Raw genomic sequence first — 14,727 nt, forward strand, 5'->3', positions numbered from 1 at the left:
GGCAGGGAAATTCTAGGAAGCAGGAGCTCCTGGCACCTACGGCTGCAGCAAACCTTAAACATAGCCCAGCTCCTGACCAAATATCAAACCTCACACCAAACACCTAATCACTTCAGTTCCTGATATGTCATTTCTGGCTTTCCATGAAAACTTCTAAGGTATGCTAAAAAGGCAAGAAAAAACACTCTGGAGAGATGAAGGAAGTAATGGAATCAGACTCAGATATCCCAAAGATATTTGGAATTAAACAGATAGGAGATGTAATACAGCTATGATTAAAATTCCAGTGGAAAAAGAAAATAATATGCAAGAACACTTGGGTGATGTAAGCAGAGAGATGGAAACTTTAAGAATCAAAAGGGAATGTGAAAAATCAAAAACACTGTAACAGAAATGAAGAATGTCTTTGATGGGCTCATTAGCAGAGTGGACGCAGCCAAGGAAAGAGTGAGTGAGCATGAAGATAGGTCATTAGAAACTTCCCAAACTGAAATGCAAAGAGATAAAAGAATGGGGGGAGAAAAGAAAAGAAACAGAATATCCAAGAGCAGGGGGACAATGACAACAAGTGTAACCTGGGTGCGATGGGAACAGCCCATCACCAAGACCGAGGGCATCTGTCAGCGGTAGGGTTGCCTTCCAAACAATGTTAAAAAAAAGTTGGTTGGAGAGAAGTAAAATATGTAGGTCAGAAACTCGGATCTACATAAAGAAAGGAAGAGTATCAGAGAAGAGATAATGAAGATCAGATAAAACATTTTATTTTTCTTATTCTTAATTAATTTAATGGATAACTGCTAGAAGCGAAAGCAATAGCAAAAAAAAACAAAAACATATTGGGTGATTATAGTCTTTGAATTAGTGAAGTGAATACCGGCAGTGTTAGGAGGGAGGGAGGAAGGGACGGGGGCACGCTGCTGTTGGGAGTCATGAAGCATGTAAGTGCTATCGAAGGTGAATCTAGATTCATTGTAAAGGTATATTGCAAACACTAGGGCAAAAACTAAAAAAATTTTTTTTGAGAGAGAGCATGAGCAAGGGAAGAACAGAGAGAGAGACAGAGAGACAGAGAGAGAAACAGAATCCCAAGCAGACTCTGCACCATGAGTGCACAGAGCCTGACACAGGGCTCAAACTCATGAAACCATGAGACCGTGACCTGAGCTGAAATCAAGAGTCAGACACTTAACCGATTGAGCCATACAGGTGCCCCTAAAAAAAATTTTTTTTAAATTTAACTGATACACTAAGAAAGGGAGCAAATGGAATCACGTAAAAACAGATAAGGTGGAAATAGATGGGAAGATTAAGAAAAGAAACAAGTGCAACAGACAGAAAACAGTTATAAACACGGTCAATATTAATCCAACTTTATTAGTATCACCTGAAATATGAATAGTGTAAATATACCAGTTTAAAAACAGAGACTATCAGAGGGATTAAAAAAAAAAAACAAGACTCAACTATCTGTTGTCTACAAGAAGCCTGCTCTAAAAATAAAGACATAGATAAACGAAAAGAAAAGGAACAGAGAAAGATATACCGTGCTAACACGAGTCAGAGAAAGCTAGAGCAGGCACAGTAATTTCACACAAAGCAGGCTTCAAAACAAGAAAAACAATCAGGGATAAAATGGGCGTTGTATGATGGCAAAGGGATGAATTCTCCAAGGAGCTATAATAATCCTTAACGTGTACGCACCTAAGAGAAGGTCATGAGGCCAAAGAGCTGCAAGAAGAAATAGACAAACCACTGTTGCACTTGGGGACTTTGCACCCTCTGTCAGCAATGGGCAGGTCCAGCGGCAAGGACATCAGTAAGGACACAGTTGAACTAAACAGCACCATCAAGCAACTGGACTTAATTTATAGAACACATCAGCCAACAATGGCAGAATACATTCTTCTCAAGTTCACATGGAACATTCGCCAAGAGAGACCACATACTGGGCCACATAACCCACCTTAACAAATGGAAAAGAACAAATATCTGGGTAACGTCTAGGAGGTGGACATTTGGTTCTCTTTCCTAAGACACTAAGTTATTGTTTAGGGAACGGGGCCTCTGGAGCCCAACAGGCATGGGGTGGGACTCTGGCTTCATCACTCACCTTCCTTGTGACCCTGGGCCAGTCACTTCATCTCTCTGAGCCCCAGGTCCTTCGTCTGTAGAGTGGGGATGATAATAATGACTACCCCATGGGTAAGGTGTTACAAGGATGACATAAGACATTCCATGGAAGGTGATTTAAGCCTTCTCCATCTCAAGGTAAGGCCTCAGTAAAAATTCCTTGATCACTCATGGTGTTAGTAAGAAGGAAGGAACATGGTGCCAGAGCCCTTGCTGTGCACTGCCCCCTGCTGGCCATGGGGAGACTCAGCCCTCACACTCGGGCTCCCCTCCGGGCTCACACCGGCTCCCAGGACTTCAGGGTGAGACAGGTGTAGCTCAGTTGAATTCAGGGGTGCAGGGTGGGTTTCCGACATGGGGCCTTTGAGGTAGTCTCCAAAAGATGGGTGTCCATCCCAACCTGAGAACACAGCTGGAGCAAGTGGGAGGAGGGTGCTCCAGGACGGCTGAGCAGTCTGGTATGGACTGTGGACCCCAGGAAGCCTCGTAGCTGAAAAGCTCAGGGTACGGAGGTTACTCGGCCCGACAGTCTCATTTTGGAGATGAAGAAGCCCAGGGAGGGATGAAGAGACCCTCAGCGGTTAGACTGCTAGATGTGTTTTCACTGGGGACCTTAGAGAATGAGAGTTCTGATTAGGGAGAAGGATAATTTAGTGATGACTGATATTTATGGCAGATTAATGTGTTAGGCCCTACAGGAGATATGTGACTTTACCCTCCGAAGTAAAGCTGTGAGGCAGAAACTAGTATTTCCCTTGTATAGTTGAGGAAACCGAGGCACAGAGAGGGTAAGCAATGACTCCCCAGTGCGTTCAGCATTTTGCCGGACACTGTTCCATGTCTCTTCCACATCTCCCTTCCTGCCACAGCAGCAACTCTGTTCTCTGTCTCCCTTTTCCCACAGCTGGGCTCCCCAAGGAAGGCTCTTCATCGATCTTGGCCAAGTGTGGTGTTCTCTTCTCTGTCAAAAGATGGCTTCAGGGACAGGTATGGGACACCTTCTGGCCTGTTATAAATGGAGGGAGGCTAGGGGAATTCTGGAACGAGTTTTGATCAATTAAGAGGAGGGGGGGGCGGTGGGAGCGGTGTGGAGCACCTCTGGACATTGTGGTGTCTGCGTGTGATGTTGGAACTAAGGCAGCCACTTTAGGTCCATGAGGGGACAAGTCTCAGGATAGTCTGACACACCGAAGGTGGCAGAGCAGAGGTGGGAATAGATGGGGTCCTTGAGGCTGTGGTTGAGCTGCCTGAATTAACTAACTCCAGATGCAATTCCTCTCATCTTCTTACACATGAGCTCTTCCATCTCTTTTTGGCTAAGCTGGTTGCATCAGAGTTTTCTGCTCCTTGTTGCTGGAAGCCTTCTTGTTGGTGTAAGGATGAACCCCAAACCTCGCCTGTGTCATGGAAGGCTCAGACCCCCACAGCCGTGATTCTTGTCAATATCCACTGTTCTAGCCAGAGTTGGCAACTTGCTAATCCTGGGATGGTCCGATTTCTTTTGGGGCCTCTGGGCCTTTGCACATGCTTTGTCCTCTGCCTGAAATGCCCTCCCACGTGTCACTTTTACACACACACCCTCTTCTTTTGTGAGCTGGCTGCTCCATCAACTCTGGGCAGGGTCTCACAGCACCCATCTGTGTGGCCACCATCGCTGTGGTCCCCCGGGGTTCTCACTTGCCAGCATCTATATCTGCCCCCTTCCTGGACTGAGCCCTGGACTGAGGACAAGACCTGGTCCCATTCATTTCTGAGCCCTTGTCACCCAGCACAGGGCCTGGCCCATAGCACACACTGTCGAAGTGGCTATGGAATGAATAAATGTGGGGGGGGGCCCTCTGGGTCCCCTGGCATTCAAGGGGCCTGGGGAGGCAGAGCCTAGCTCATCGGCAGTAGTAACAACAACTGTCATGGAGCCGCTCACTACAGCCAGACATTCCCCACAAATGATCCCCGCACTTTGCGTGGTGACACTGATTGCCTCATTTTATAGATGAGGAAAGTTGGGTGCAGAGGGCTGAAGTGGCCCGCTCAGAGCTGGGATCTCAATGCAGGTCTACTGGGGCGCCTGGGCGGCTCAGTCGGTTGAGCGTCTGACTTCGGCTCAGGTCATGATCTCAGGGCTCGTGAGTTCGGGCCCCACTTTGGGCTTTGTGCTGTCCCCTCTCCCTCTGCTCCCCCACCCCCCACTGATTCTGGTCTCTGCACCCTCTCTCTCAAGTTAAACAGACATTAAAAAAAATAAAAATAAATGCAGGCCTATTGGTCTTCTATAAAGTGAAAAAAGTACTGAATTGTGTATATATATATATATATACATATGATTGGGCGCATCTGGGCATATGTTTGCACTACGATGATAGGAATATTGGCACTTTGCTAATTTTCTCGATATTTCTAGTTTCATTTCAGAAGCATAATGGGGGAAAAATATATAGCCAATGGCTTAGAGAATTAATGTTAGACCGGGCTATGTACCCTGAGAACTTCACTTAAAGATTCTTTGGGGCAGCAGGGAGCCCACATGATTCCGTACCCCTAGGACGCAATCTGAAGGGTGCAATGTCGAGGTTTCCAGATGCCCTTGTTTTCTTTTCTTTTTTAATTTTTATTTTTTTGTTATTTTTGAGGGAGAGAGAGAGAGAGGAAAGAAGCCGTGAGAGAGGGAGACACAGAATCCGAAGCAGCCTCCAGCCTCCGAGTTGTCAGCACAGGGCCTGACGCGGGTCTTGAACTCAAGAACGGAGAGATCATGACCTGAGCCGAAGTCGGCTGCCCAACTGACTGAGCCACTGAGGCGCTCCCCATGCCCTTGTTTTCTATTCTGTGCTTCCTTGAGTTTGGAGACATTTTCATTTTTATTCTCCCTCCCTCCCTCCCCTCCCTTCCTCCTTTTTTCTTCTTTCCTTCCTCCTTTTTTCTTCTTTCCTTCCTTTTCTTCCTTTCTTCTCTTCCACTTTCTTTCTTCTTGCTAGACAGTGAGGATAAAGAGTGAGCATTGTTTACATTTTCCCAGCACTATTTAAATGTATTATTGTACTTAAAGAAGATTAAATCATTAGGCTGTTGGCGTGTGGATGGGGAGGTACAAGAAAACTCAGCTCCAGAAATACACCCCATTTCTTTCTTATTTATATAAAGCTTTGTTCTGAAGGCTTCTTCAGGGCCAGAGAGCAAGCACACAAACAAAACCAGGTCATAACCATCCTGCTCTCTGCCCCTTGCCCAGCTGGACCCTGGGTGGAGCCCCAGGACAAAGGTCTGGGGAGCATCGGGGAGCAGAGCCAGCACACCCCAGGAGGGAGGCCCCACGTGCCCCCGCTCAGGCTCCGAAGTTCAGAGAAGCAATTGGAGGGAGTGGCCAGACTCCTCCCATCCCAACATAGTGTCCGTGCTCATAGAGGGGAGCCCCCACCCCTCCTCACTGAAACGGGGCCACTGGGAGAACCCACTGGAACCCCCCCGTGGGACCGGTGGGAGGGGAGGACCAGGTTGGTCCAGGCGCTCAGGGAGTGGGGCTGAACCCTGTCTGTGAAGACGGGCCTGGGGGGTGGGGCAGCTTTCGCAGGTCACAAAGCATGTGTTTGGAGGAGCCCCTTGCTCTGTTCTTGGCTTGGGAGCCTCATGCCTTCTTCCTGCTGTGAACTTCTTCCAGCATTGCTGCTCCCCTCACCTCGGGCTGAAGTCACATGAACCCCCGGGGCCACTTTCTGCTTCCTGGGCTGGCCACCAACAGCCCCCTGCCCATCTGGGCCGTTTGGGGGCAGCGTGAGGGACTGACATGGAGGCCGAGGGTCCCCCTCCTGGGACAAGGTTCTGCCCTGGACTTGCCAGGTTTTATACATCTGCCGTGAGGCAGTGGGGAGAACCCTTGATGGGGATCGGGAGCCCCAGATGCTTCCTGGACCCACCACAAACCCGCCTGCACCGCCTCGGGCTTCAGCTCCCACTCTGAGCAATGGCACATCTGGCCTGAATGTCACAAAAGGCCTTCTCGTCTTCGTGGTCCTCAGGGAAGGGCTGGGGTGGCCAGAGGAAGGCTCGCAGGGAGCTGAGCTCTCTCTCCTGCCAGGCCCTCCCTCGTGGTCTCCCCCACATCCGGCCCCACTCCCCGACAGGGTTCGAGGCACTGGCAGCTACTGGTTAACACAGACCAGATGCAGCCCTTTCCCCGGACATGCTCGGCGGCCGTCCTCCGCGGAGGCCTTGGAGATATTTGAAACGCCATGGAGTTTGGCTTTGGAGCCCCGAGTGGAAACCACAGCTCCATTACGTGAGCACATCTGATCTCCCTGGGAGGAGAGAGGCAACTGGCCTTGGAGAGCAAGTTGGAGGCTGTTGACTCTGTGGGGACCAGTTTTGCCTCCCTGCTTGGAGGATGGGGTCTGGGAGCCCTGGGGAGGGCAAGTCCGCCAGGCTGATCTTGGACATGCTGGGTTCCCCAGTCGCTGAGGTTGGCCGCAAAGGCCAGGGGCCTCTAGAGAGGAACTTGGGTCCCATATGAGAACTGGACCTCCGCCAAGGGACCATTCTACCTCACGTCACCCTCGCCGTGAGAGTGCATATGTTGAAAGCTTTCAGGTTTGCCAGACTCATCGTTAGAGAAGAAAAATTTCATGGAAAGGGAATGACCGCCTCTCCCTCCTCCTCCCCGGGACGGACCAAGGAACTGGGTTTGCACAAATGAGTGGGAAATGATTCCAAAGTCACTGCCTGTTAAGATACCCCAGCTTCTATCACTGCCTAGTTGGGTCGCTTTGGGCCAATATCTTTTTTTTTTTCTAAATTGTTTTTTATTCATTTTTTAGAGACAGAGACAGTGCGAGCAGGGGAGGGTCAGAGAGAGAGGGAGATACAGAATCTGAAGCAGGCTCCAGGTTCTGAGCTGTCAGCACAGAGCCCAATGCAGTGCTGGAACGCACGAACTGAGATCATGACCTGAGCTGAAGCCGGACGCTCAACCAACTGAGCCACCCAGGCGCCCCTGGGCCAATATCTTATCTCCAGCCCCAGATTCCCATTTGTCCTGGGGAAATAACAAGCCTCACCTCAGAGATGGGGGCTTTAAGATGTGCATAAGAGAGGCTCACTGGGGCTCAGTAGAGGCGAGTCAGGACATGGATTAATCCTCCTCTCCTGTTTCTAAATAATCCAATGCCATCATCACTGCCCATCAGCACTGGTTGGCAGAAGTAACAGAGACACCCCCCCGGGGGTGGCTGCGCTCCAGGCTGAGCCAGTCAGCTGGCTTCACGAAGGTAGCATCTCCGGGCTGGAGTGATGGCTGGACCGGGCACTTTGAAGCTGCCCACCCTCGGTCCCATTATGACTCGAGGGCAGGACCAGGGGCTGAGACCATCTCTGTCAGCCCTTCCAGTCCCAGGGGTGAAGGTTCAGGCAGGGCAGTGGATTCCCTGCTTCTGCTCAGTGCCCACTCACTGGGGTGCTCTGGGCTGTTTAGTTGGCTCTTTCTGCAGGGTACAGAACTGACTTGCTTGCTCACTTAGCAACCTCAGTTTCCTCCTCTGTGAAATGGGGATGGCAGCCAGCCATGTTCTCTCCATGGTGGCAGCAGGGGGAGGGGAGGGGGTTGTGTGTGTGTGTGATGTTACGAGGGGCAGGGAGAGTGGTAGTCAGTGGTGTGGTCATATAATCCTTCCTACTGTCGTGGGGAGAGACCTCAGGCTCAGGGCATCGAGGAATGGGAACACAGAGTGGGCTGTTGCCCCCAAAGTTCAACCGTCCGGAGGAGGGTCCATCACTGGGCATGGGGTCTACGACTGTGGGTGGAGCAGGTTCCCTGTAAACTTAAGATGTATGGAAGGGAAGAGATTGCACTTGGTAATGGACCTTGAAATAGGCATAATGAAGCCTTTGCTAGTCTTGCCAAACCCTCAGATGGGCCTCCATCCATGCCCCCCCTCCAGCCTCCCTCTCATTCACCCGCGCATGCACGCACCCACTCACTCCGTGAACGCTCCGGGAGCACCCTCTGTGTGTCTGGTGCCGGGACACCATGCTCACTGTAGTGCCTGCCCTCACAGAGCTTTTGCTCTAGGGGGGAGAAAGACCTCAAACAATCAGTCGTGCACATCAGTACAACATTCACATTTAACAGGTGCCAGGAATGAAAGGAACGGGGTGTCAGGAGGGCGCCTATAACAAGGGCCACCTCCTCCCAGAGGTCAGTCCTTGCGTGTGTCCGGCAGTGACTTAAGTCCTTGATGTTGACTCGCTAGATCCTTACCGCGTCCCTGTGTGCCATTGTTGTCACCATTCTAGGGGTGAGGAACCCGGGTGGACCCGAGATCTCAATTGCCTACCCTAACTCTGTGCTGTAGGAGGGCAGCCTTGCCTCTTTCCTTTTTCACAACTGAAGAAACCAAGACTTTAGCTGAAGTCAAATGTTTTTTTTCAAGGTCACAGAGCTGGAATGGCTGAGTTCCCTGGCTCATGTCCTCCAACCAACTTGGGACAGAATTTTTCACCCAGTGGAGATAAATCAGCCACTTACAACTGGAAGCTGAACTGTACTTACGGCCTCACAATTTTTCACCCCTCCCTGTATTCACATGCTTTGCTCAGTAAATCTGCAATGCTCTCTTACACCAAGTAGAATGTTCTGCAGACCTTGGCTCTGGGCTTGTCCTGTGATTTGCTTTGGCTGGTAGGACATTAGCCGATTTGGTGCAAGCTGGGTTGCCAAAAAGCACTTGCACATTTCCCCTTTTGTGTTTCTTTTCTGCCACGGTCATGACAATATGCTGACTGGCTTGTTGAATGAGTAGACCTATGGCCCTGAGCCAAGCTACCCCTGTCATCCCAGCCCAGGCCATTGTAGGACAGACCTCCATGTGAGAGACCCCAGCCAAGATCAGCTGGACCCCACGCCCTCATGAGCTAAATGAATGTTCGGCACTGTGGTTTGGCTTGTTTGTTATGCAGCATTATTATGATAATTGATGACAGATACTGATGTGTATGAAGCCAATGTGACTGCAGATTGCAGGTGATGAGCAAGGCTGGAGGTTGCAGGGGAGGAAGGAGAAATTCTGAGCTGAGAAGTCAGGGAATGAGCCACAGAACAATAACACAGCTGAATCTTGAAGGAGGAAAAAGAAGGTGTACCAGCGGATGACAGAGACACAGGTGTGGAGGTGTGCAACTGCACTTGTCCAAGGAACGGCGAGTCACACAGTAGGGCTGCTACATAGAGGCAATGTGGGAGTGCGACTGGGTTACCAGAAAGGCAAGTGCCAACAATTTTTCCCTGCTGGAATGTATATGGTGCTCCTCCCAGAATGAGGAGGGCCTGTGTCCCCTCCCCTTGGATCTCCACTGGCCTTGTGACTTTCTTTGACAAAGAGAATATGGCAGAAGTGACCCTTGTACCCGTTTCAGGCCTAGCCTTTAAGCAGCCTGCCGCCCTCTGTATTCTCTCTTTGTAAGTCAGCTGCCATGAAAAGAAGCTTGGGAAGACGACAGGGACAAGGAGGGGCACCGGGCGGCTCAGTCAGTTAAGTGTCTGGCTTCAGCTCAGGTCATGATCTCACGGTTCCTAGGTTCAAGCTCCACGTTGGGCGCTGTGCTGACAGCTCAGAGCCTGGAGCCTGCTTCGGATTCTGTGTCTCCCTCTCTCTCTGACCCTCCCTGTTCACGCTGTCTCTGTCTCTCAAAAATAAATAAAAAACATAAAAAAAAAAAAAGACAGGGATAAGGAACCACACAGAAGGCAAGGCCACATGGAAAAGGGCTGAGAAACCCCAGCCCAGTCGGGTGGAGGAGGCTTCTTGGGCAGCTGGACACGGCCATGCTGATCCCACGGAGAGCCGGGGATCCACCCAGCCGACCTGCGGAGCTCTGAGCGGGGAGCAACTCACTGAGATTTCAGGCACTGAGTTGTGGGGTGTTTTGTTACCCAGCAGAGGTCACGGAGACAGGTGACCTGGCAGATGCTTAGTTTCCAGAGTCTCTGCAACACCTAACCTCCTCGAGAGCCCTGAGCTGTGTTCCCAGACAACTGGCAAGGGCTTTTCTCCTGTTGTATTCCTGCTAGGGAGTGTGAGGGGAGTCGTGTGGTTTCCCCACATCGCATTTCAAAGGCGCTCCTGTGACAAGCTAGTGGAGCTCCTAGAAAGGAATGATAAGCTATGAGCTTGGACTCGGGTCAGACTCCTGGGACTTAAAAGTCCCTGATCTGTCAATGTCTAGCTCTGCGACCTCAGGCAATTTGCATAACGTCTCTGTGCCTCGGTTTCTTCATCTGTAAAATGAGGCTAATGCTCATAGAGTTCCTATGGGAATGAAGTGAGGTAATACGTATAAGCTCTTAAAGCAGTGTCTGACTCATCATAAGCCATGGACAAATATCATCCACTGTTTTGCGGCTACTACTGAGGCTGCTGCTACTGGTAGTAGTAGTGGTAGGTTCCAGGGCTTCTGGCTGGATGTTTCAGCCTTGTTGACCTGAAGGTGCCCACAGTCTCACCAACTCCAAGGACAGCTGACACCTGAACAGGTAAGTTGTAATACAGAGGGATGAAAATAAAAACAGGAGAATGATCAAGTCTGGGCATGGTTTATTCTCCCTGCGAATTCAGAAGACTTCCTGAGGGAGGTAATGGTTGAGCTGGGTTTTGAAGACGGAACAGGAGTTTGCTGGCTTTATCAGTTCAGTTTATGCTTGGCTCTGAGTCGAAGCGACCACCACCGCCTCCGCCAAACAAAAACAGAAACACAAAAATAACAGTAGCTTCAACAAGATAGATGTTTATGTGTGACCCCAGTAGAACTCTGGTGGTGGAGGGCCCAGGGCCCCAAGGCGTCCCCTGCTCTCCTCCTGGTGCACGGTGGCTCTGCAAGAGCTTTTAGGGCTCTTAGGTGGCCCTTGAGGAGAGCTGTCCTGCCGGTTCTCGAGGTCTGAGGCCTGACAGGCCACAAGCTTGAGGGATGAGAGCTCTTGTCCCTACAGATGACATCACATATATGCTGGTCATGGCAGGTTGGGACCATAGAGTCCGTGCTCTTGGAGAAGAAGGGAGCCACGGAGGATGGTACCTTGGGGCAAGCAAGAGGAAGCACAGCCCACTCAGGGCTAGGAGGCAGAAGAGTGGGAGATTCACATTGCCAACGTCTTGGCTTGGAACTCCAAGTTTTGCCTTGGACACGCTAGGTGGCTTCAATTTTCCCATCTGTAAAGTGGGAGTCTGTTTCCTAAGGGCATAATGAGGGCTCCAGATGATGGGTGGAAAGGCCTTGGCAAGAGCCCAGGTGCCCTGCAAACACACAGTTACTGCAGGGGCTCCTGAAGGAGGGCCTCACACAGGGCGGCCCTTCCACATCCTCGCAGGCCTGGGGCTTTCAACAGGCAGTACTGCCCGGCCTACAAGGTCCGGCTGGGGCCTTAGCCTCTCCGGGATCCGCCCCTGGCCACCCCTTCCTCACCTCCCAGCCTCTCGTGCCCGGTGGATCAGGGCTCCGGGCGCAGCCGGCAGCCAGCGGCCCAGCCCCAGCGGGCAGGCCGGATGCCGGCACCGGGGACGCAGGCGGAGGCGGCCTGAGAGCCCGCGCGCGAGCCAGGCGCCCGGCGGATACTCAGGTGGGACTCCTCGCTCACACGCCCTCCGGGACCAGGCCGGCAGGCAGCGCGGAGAGGGGTTCGGAGCGTGGCAGCCTCCGGGCATGCGGCCCGTGCCAAGCTGGAAAGCATGTGCCCCGTTCAAACGCAGGATCTTTAGACCCTGTCCTCCAAGCACCCGCGCTAAAAAGCGGAGCCACAAGGCTTTGTGATTGGCTTTTCCGGTCACAGCGTCTGCTCTGTGTGTGTTCACAGGGAGGGAGGGTACGTTTGTCACGAACAGATGACACCAGTCAGCCTGGGAGAAGTGGCCATCTGACTTGCTTCTGGGGTGGAAGGTGGGTGGGGGTCCAGGGTCTGACTGCGTAGATAGGACCTGGAACCTACGAGACACACCTACTTCTTTTCTTTTCTTTTTTAATTTTTTTATGTTTATTAATTTTTAAGAGACAGAGACAGAGCATGAACAGGGGAGGGGCAGAGAGAATGGCGGACACAGAATCTGAAGACAGGTTCCAGCCTCTGAGCTGTTGGCACAGAGTCCTACGTGGGGCTCAAACCCACTAACTGTGAGATCATGACCTGAGCAGAAGTCGGATACTTAACTGACTGAGCCACCCAGGCGCCCCCACTTCGTTCTCCCCTTCACCCCCTCCCCTTCTCTTCTCTCCTTTCCCTCCCTCCCCTCCTTTAGGATTGCCTCTTCACTGAAGTTGCTTCTCCTCCTCCTCAACCACGTTTCCAGTGGGATTTGCCACATTTATTCGCCGCAGGTGGTGAGCACGTGACCCACGCAGAGCCAATCCACGTCTTCTGCAGGGAATTTGCAATCAGAACCGAAAGACTTCAGCTAAGGCCACCTGTCTTCGCATCTAGAGGCCACCTCAAGCCGGGAGCTGCTGACAGCTGTGCTTTCCGCTACCCACCGGAGGCGTGAAGGCAGCCAGCAGCCACCAGCAAGGTAAGAGAGAGACGGAGGCCCTTCTCTGGGCACCCACGGGGCTCTCAGCCCTCAAAGCACCCTTTCCTGAGCCCGACTGCGTTCTGCTCTGGGATTCCAGGAGACAACCCCGGGACTCCTTTCAGGAACTCCCCTGCCCCTCCCCCATTCTGGCACATTTTCTTTTTCTTGCCATAGCTAGTTTAGGTGAGTTTCTGTTGCAACTAAAATAATCCCACCGGCTATAAAGAAAAGCACAGTGAGATCTCTTTTTATGTGACTCACTGAACCAGCAGCTTCACTTGCATTATCTCCTTAATTCCTTATGATGACTGCGACGTAGGTATTGTTCTTTCCATTGGACAGATGAGAACACCGAGGCTCAGAGAGACTAGGTGAGCTGCCTAGAGTCACACAGCTGACGGGAACTTGAGTCTGGGCTGGCTGATTCTAGGGGCCAAGTGGAACGCCTCATGGGGCGCTTACCCACCTGCCGTTAGGGGTTGTATTTGAAAGTCATCGGCCTGGGAGTTCTGGACCTCATGCACAGCCCATGATTCTCAGTGTTTGACTCTGTGCTATTAAATATATTTCTGCATTTCGAGAAAGAGCTATGCTGGTGAGGCTTTACGTTTTCAGTCCTGGGCTGGGGGTGGCCTCCTTGGGGAGCCCAGATAAAGCCCAGCTGAGCCCCTAGACCAGGCTGGCTGCTGGAGGAGGCTGATGTCACATCCTGCCCCAGCTCTGAGGCCTGCCTGTGAGTCATGGACCTGGACCGCCTGGGGCAGAAATGGTCCTCCCCCAGACCCCAAACCTCAGCCAGCCCCTGGGAAACCTTTCGGGGCCCAGGTGGCTGTGACCCTTTCTCTGTTCTCTGTCACACTCCGTTTGCCATGGTCCCATCTCAGGACCCCTTGTTCGGGCTTTCCTACTGAACCCCCATGCAGGACAAAGCTGACGCCTGGGGGTAGACTTGGCTCGCCTCCTCCCCAGGGGTGAGCGGGTGCCCTTAGAGGATCAGAGAGAGAGAGAGAGAAGACCTAACATGGGCTGGGTCCTAGGAAGCTGTGGGTTCCTAGGAGAGGGAGCAGGAGACTTGGCCATGTTGGGAGGCTCTGGGAAGACTCTAGGTGTAGGCCTAGCTGTGTGCAGACAGGTGGGCTCTCCAGAGATGGGGGCCAGCCATCCCTGCCATGGGAAAATCTTTTCAAAGTTCACTTAGTTGAATTCTCTGAAAATGCAGTTTTCTTTTTTCTTTTCAAACATTTTTAAATGTTTTTATTTTTTTTGAGAGAGAGAGAGATATCATGAGCAGAGGAGGGTCAGAGAGAGAGGGAGACACAGAATCCGAAGATAGGCCCCAGGCTCTGAGCTGTCAGCACAGAGACCAATGTGGGGCTCGAACCCACGAACTGTGAGATCATGACCTGAGCTGAAGCCAGATGGACGCTCAACTGACTGTGCCTCCCAGGCACCCTTGAAAGTACAGTTTTCAAAAGAAATGGAATCCTACTATATGACATAAATAATTTTTTTCCCCACTAAATAGATTACGGACATTCTTCCAAATGAACAGAGGTCTGAGTCATTCTTGTTGATAGTTGCCTGACAGTCTATACACTGGACAGCTCAGAGAAAACTCAGGACTGGTTTTACTGTGAATGTAGATATAAGAATTCTAAGTAAAATATTAGCAAAAGAGGGGAGCCTGAGGTGGCTCAGTTGGTGAAGCGGCTCACTTCAGCTCAGGTCATGATCTCAGGGTTTGAGCCTCACATTGGGCTCTGTGCTGACAGCTCGGAGCCTGGAGCCTGCTTCGGATTCTGTGTCTCCCTTTCTCTCTGCTGCTGCCTCACATGTGCTGTTTCTCTTTCTCTCAAAAAGAAACAAATGTTTAAAAAATATGCATTAGCAAAAGAAATCTAGTCCTACCACAAATTAAAAGAATATTTCATAATCCAATAGCAGATTTTCTCAGGAATGTAAGGATGGTCAATATTGGCAACACCACCAATGGGGTTCATTAGACTGACAGTTGAGGGAAACCATGCAATTCTCTCAGCAGGCAGTAGAGGAGGTT

Source organism: Suricata suricatta, chromosome 9 (assembly GCF_006229205.1).
Source record: "Suricata suricatta isolate VVHF042 chromosome 9, meerkat_22Aug2017_6uvM2_HiC, whole genome shotgun sequence".
Lineage (NCBI taxonomy): Eukaryota > Metazoa > Chordata > Mammalia > Carnivora > Herpestidae > Suricata > Suricata suricatta.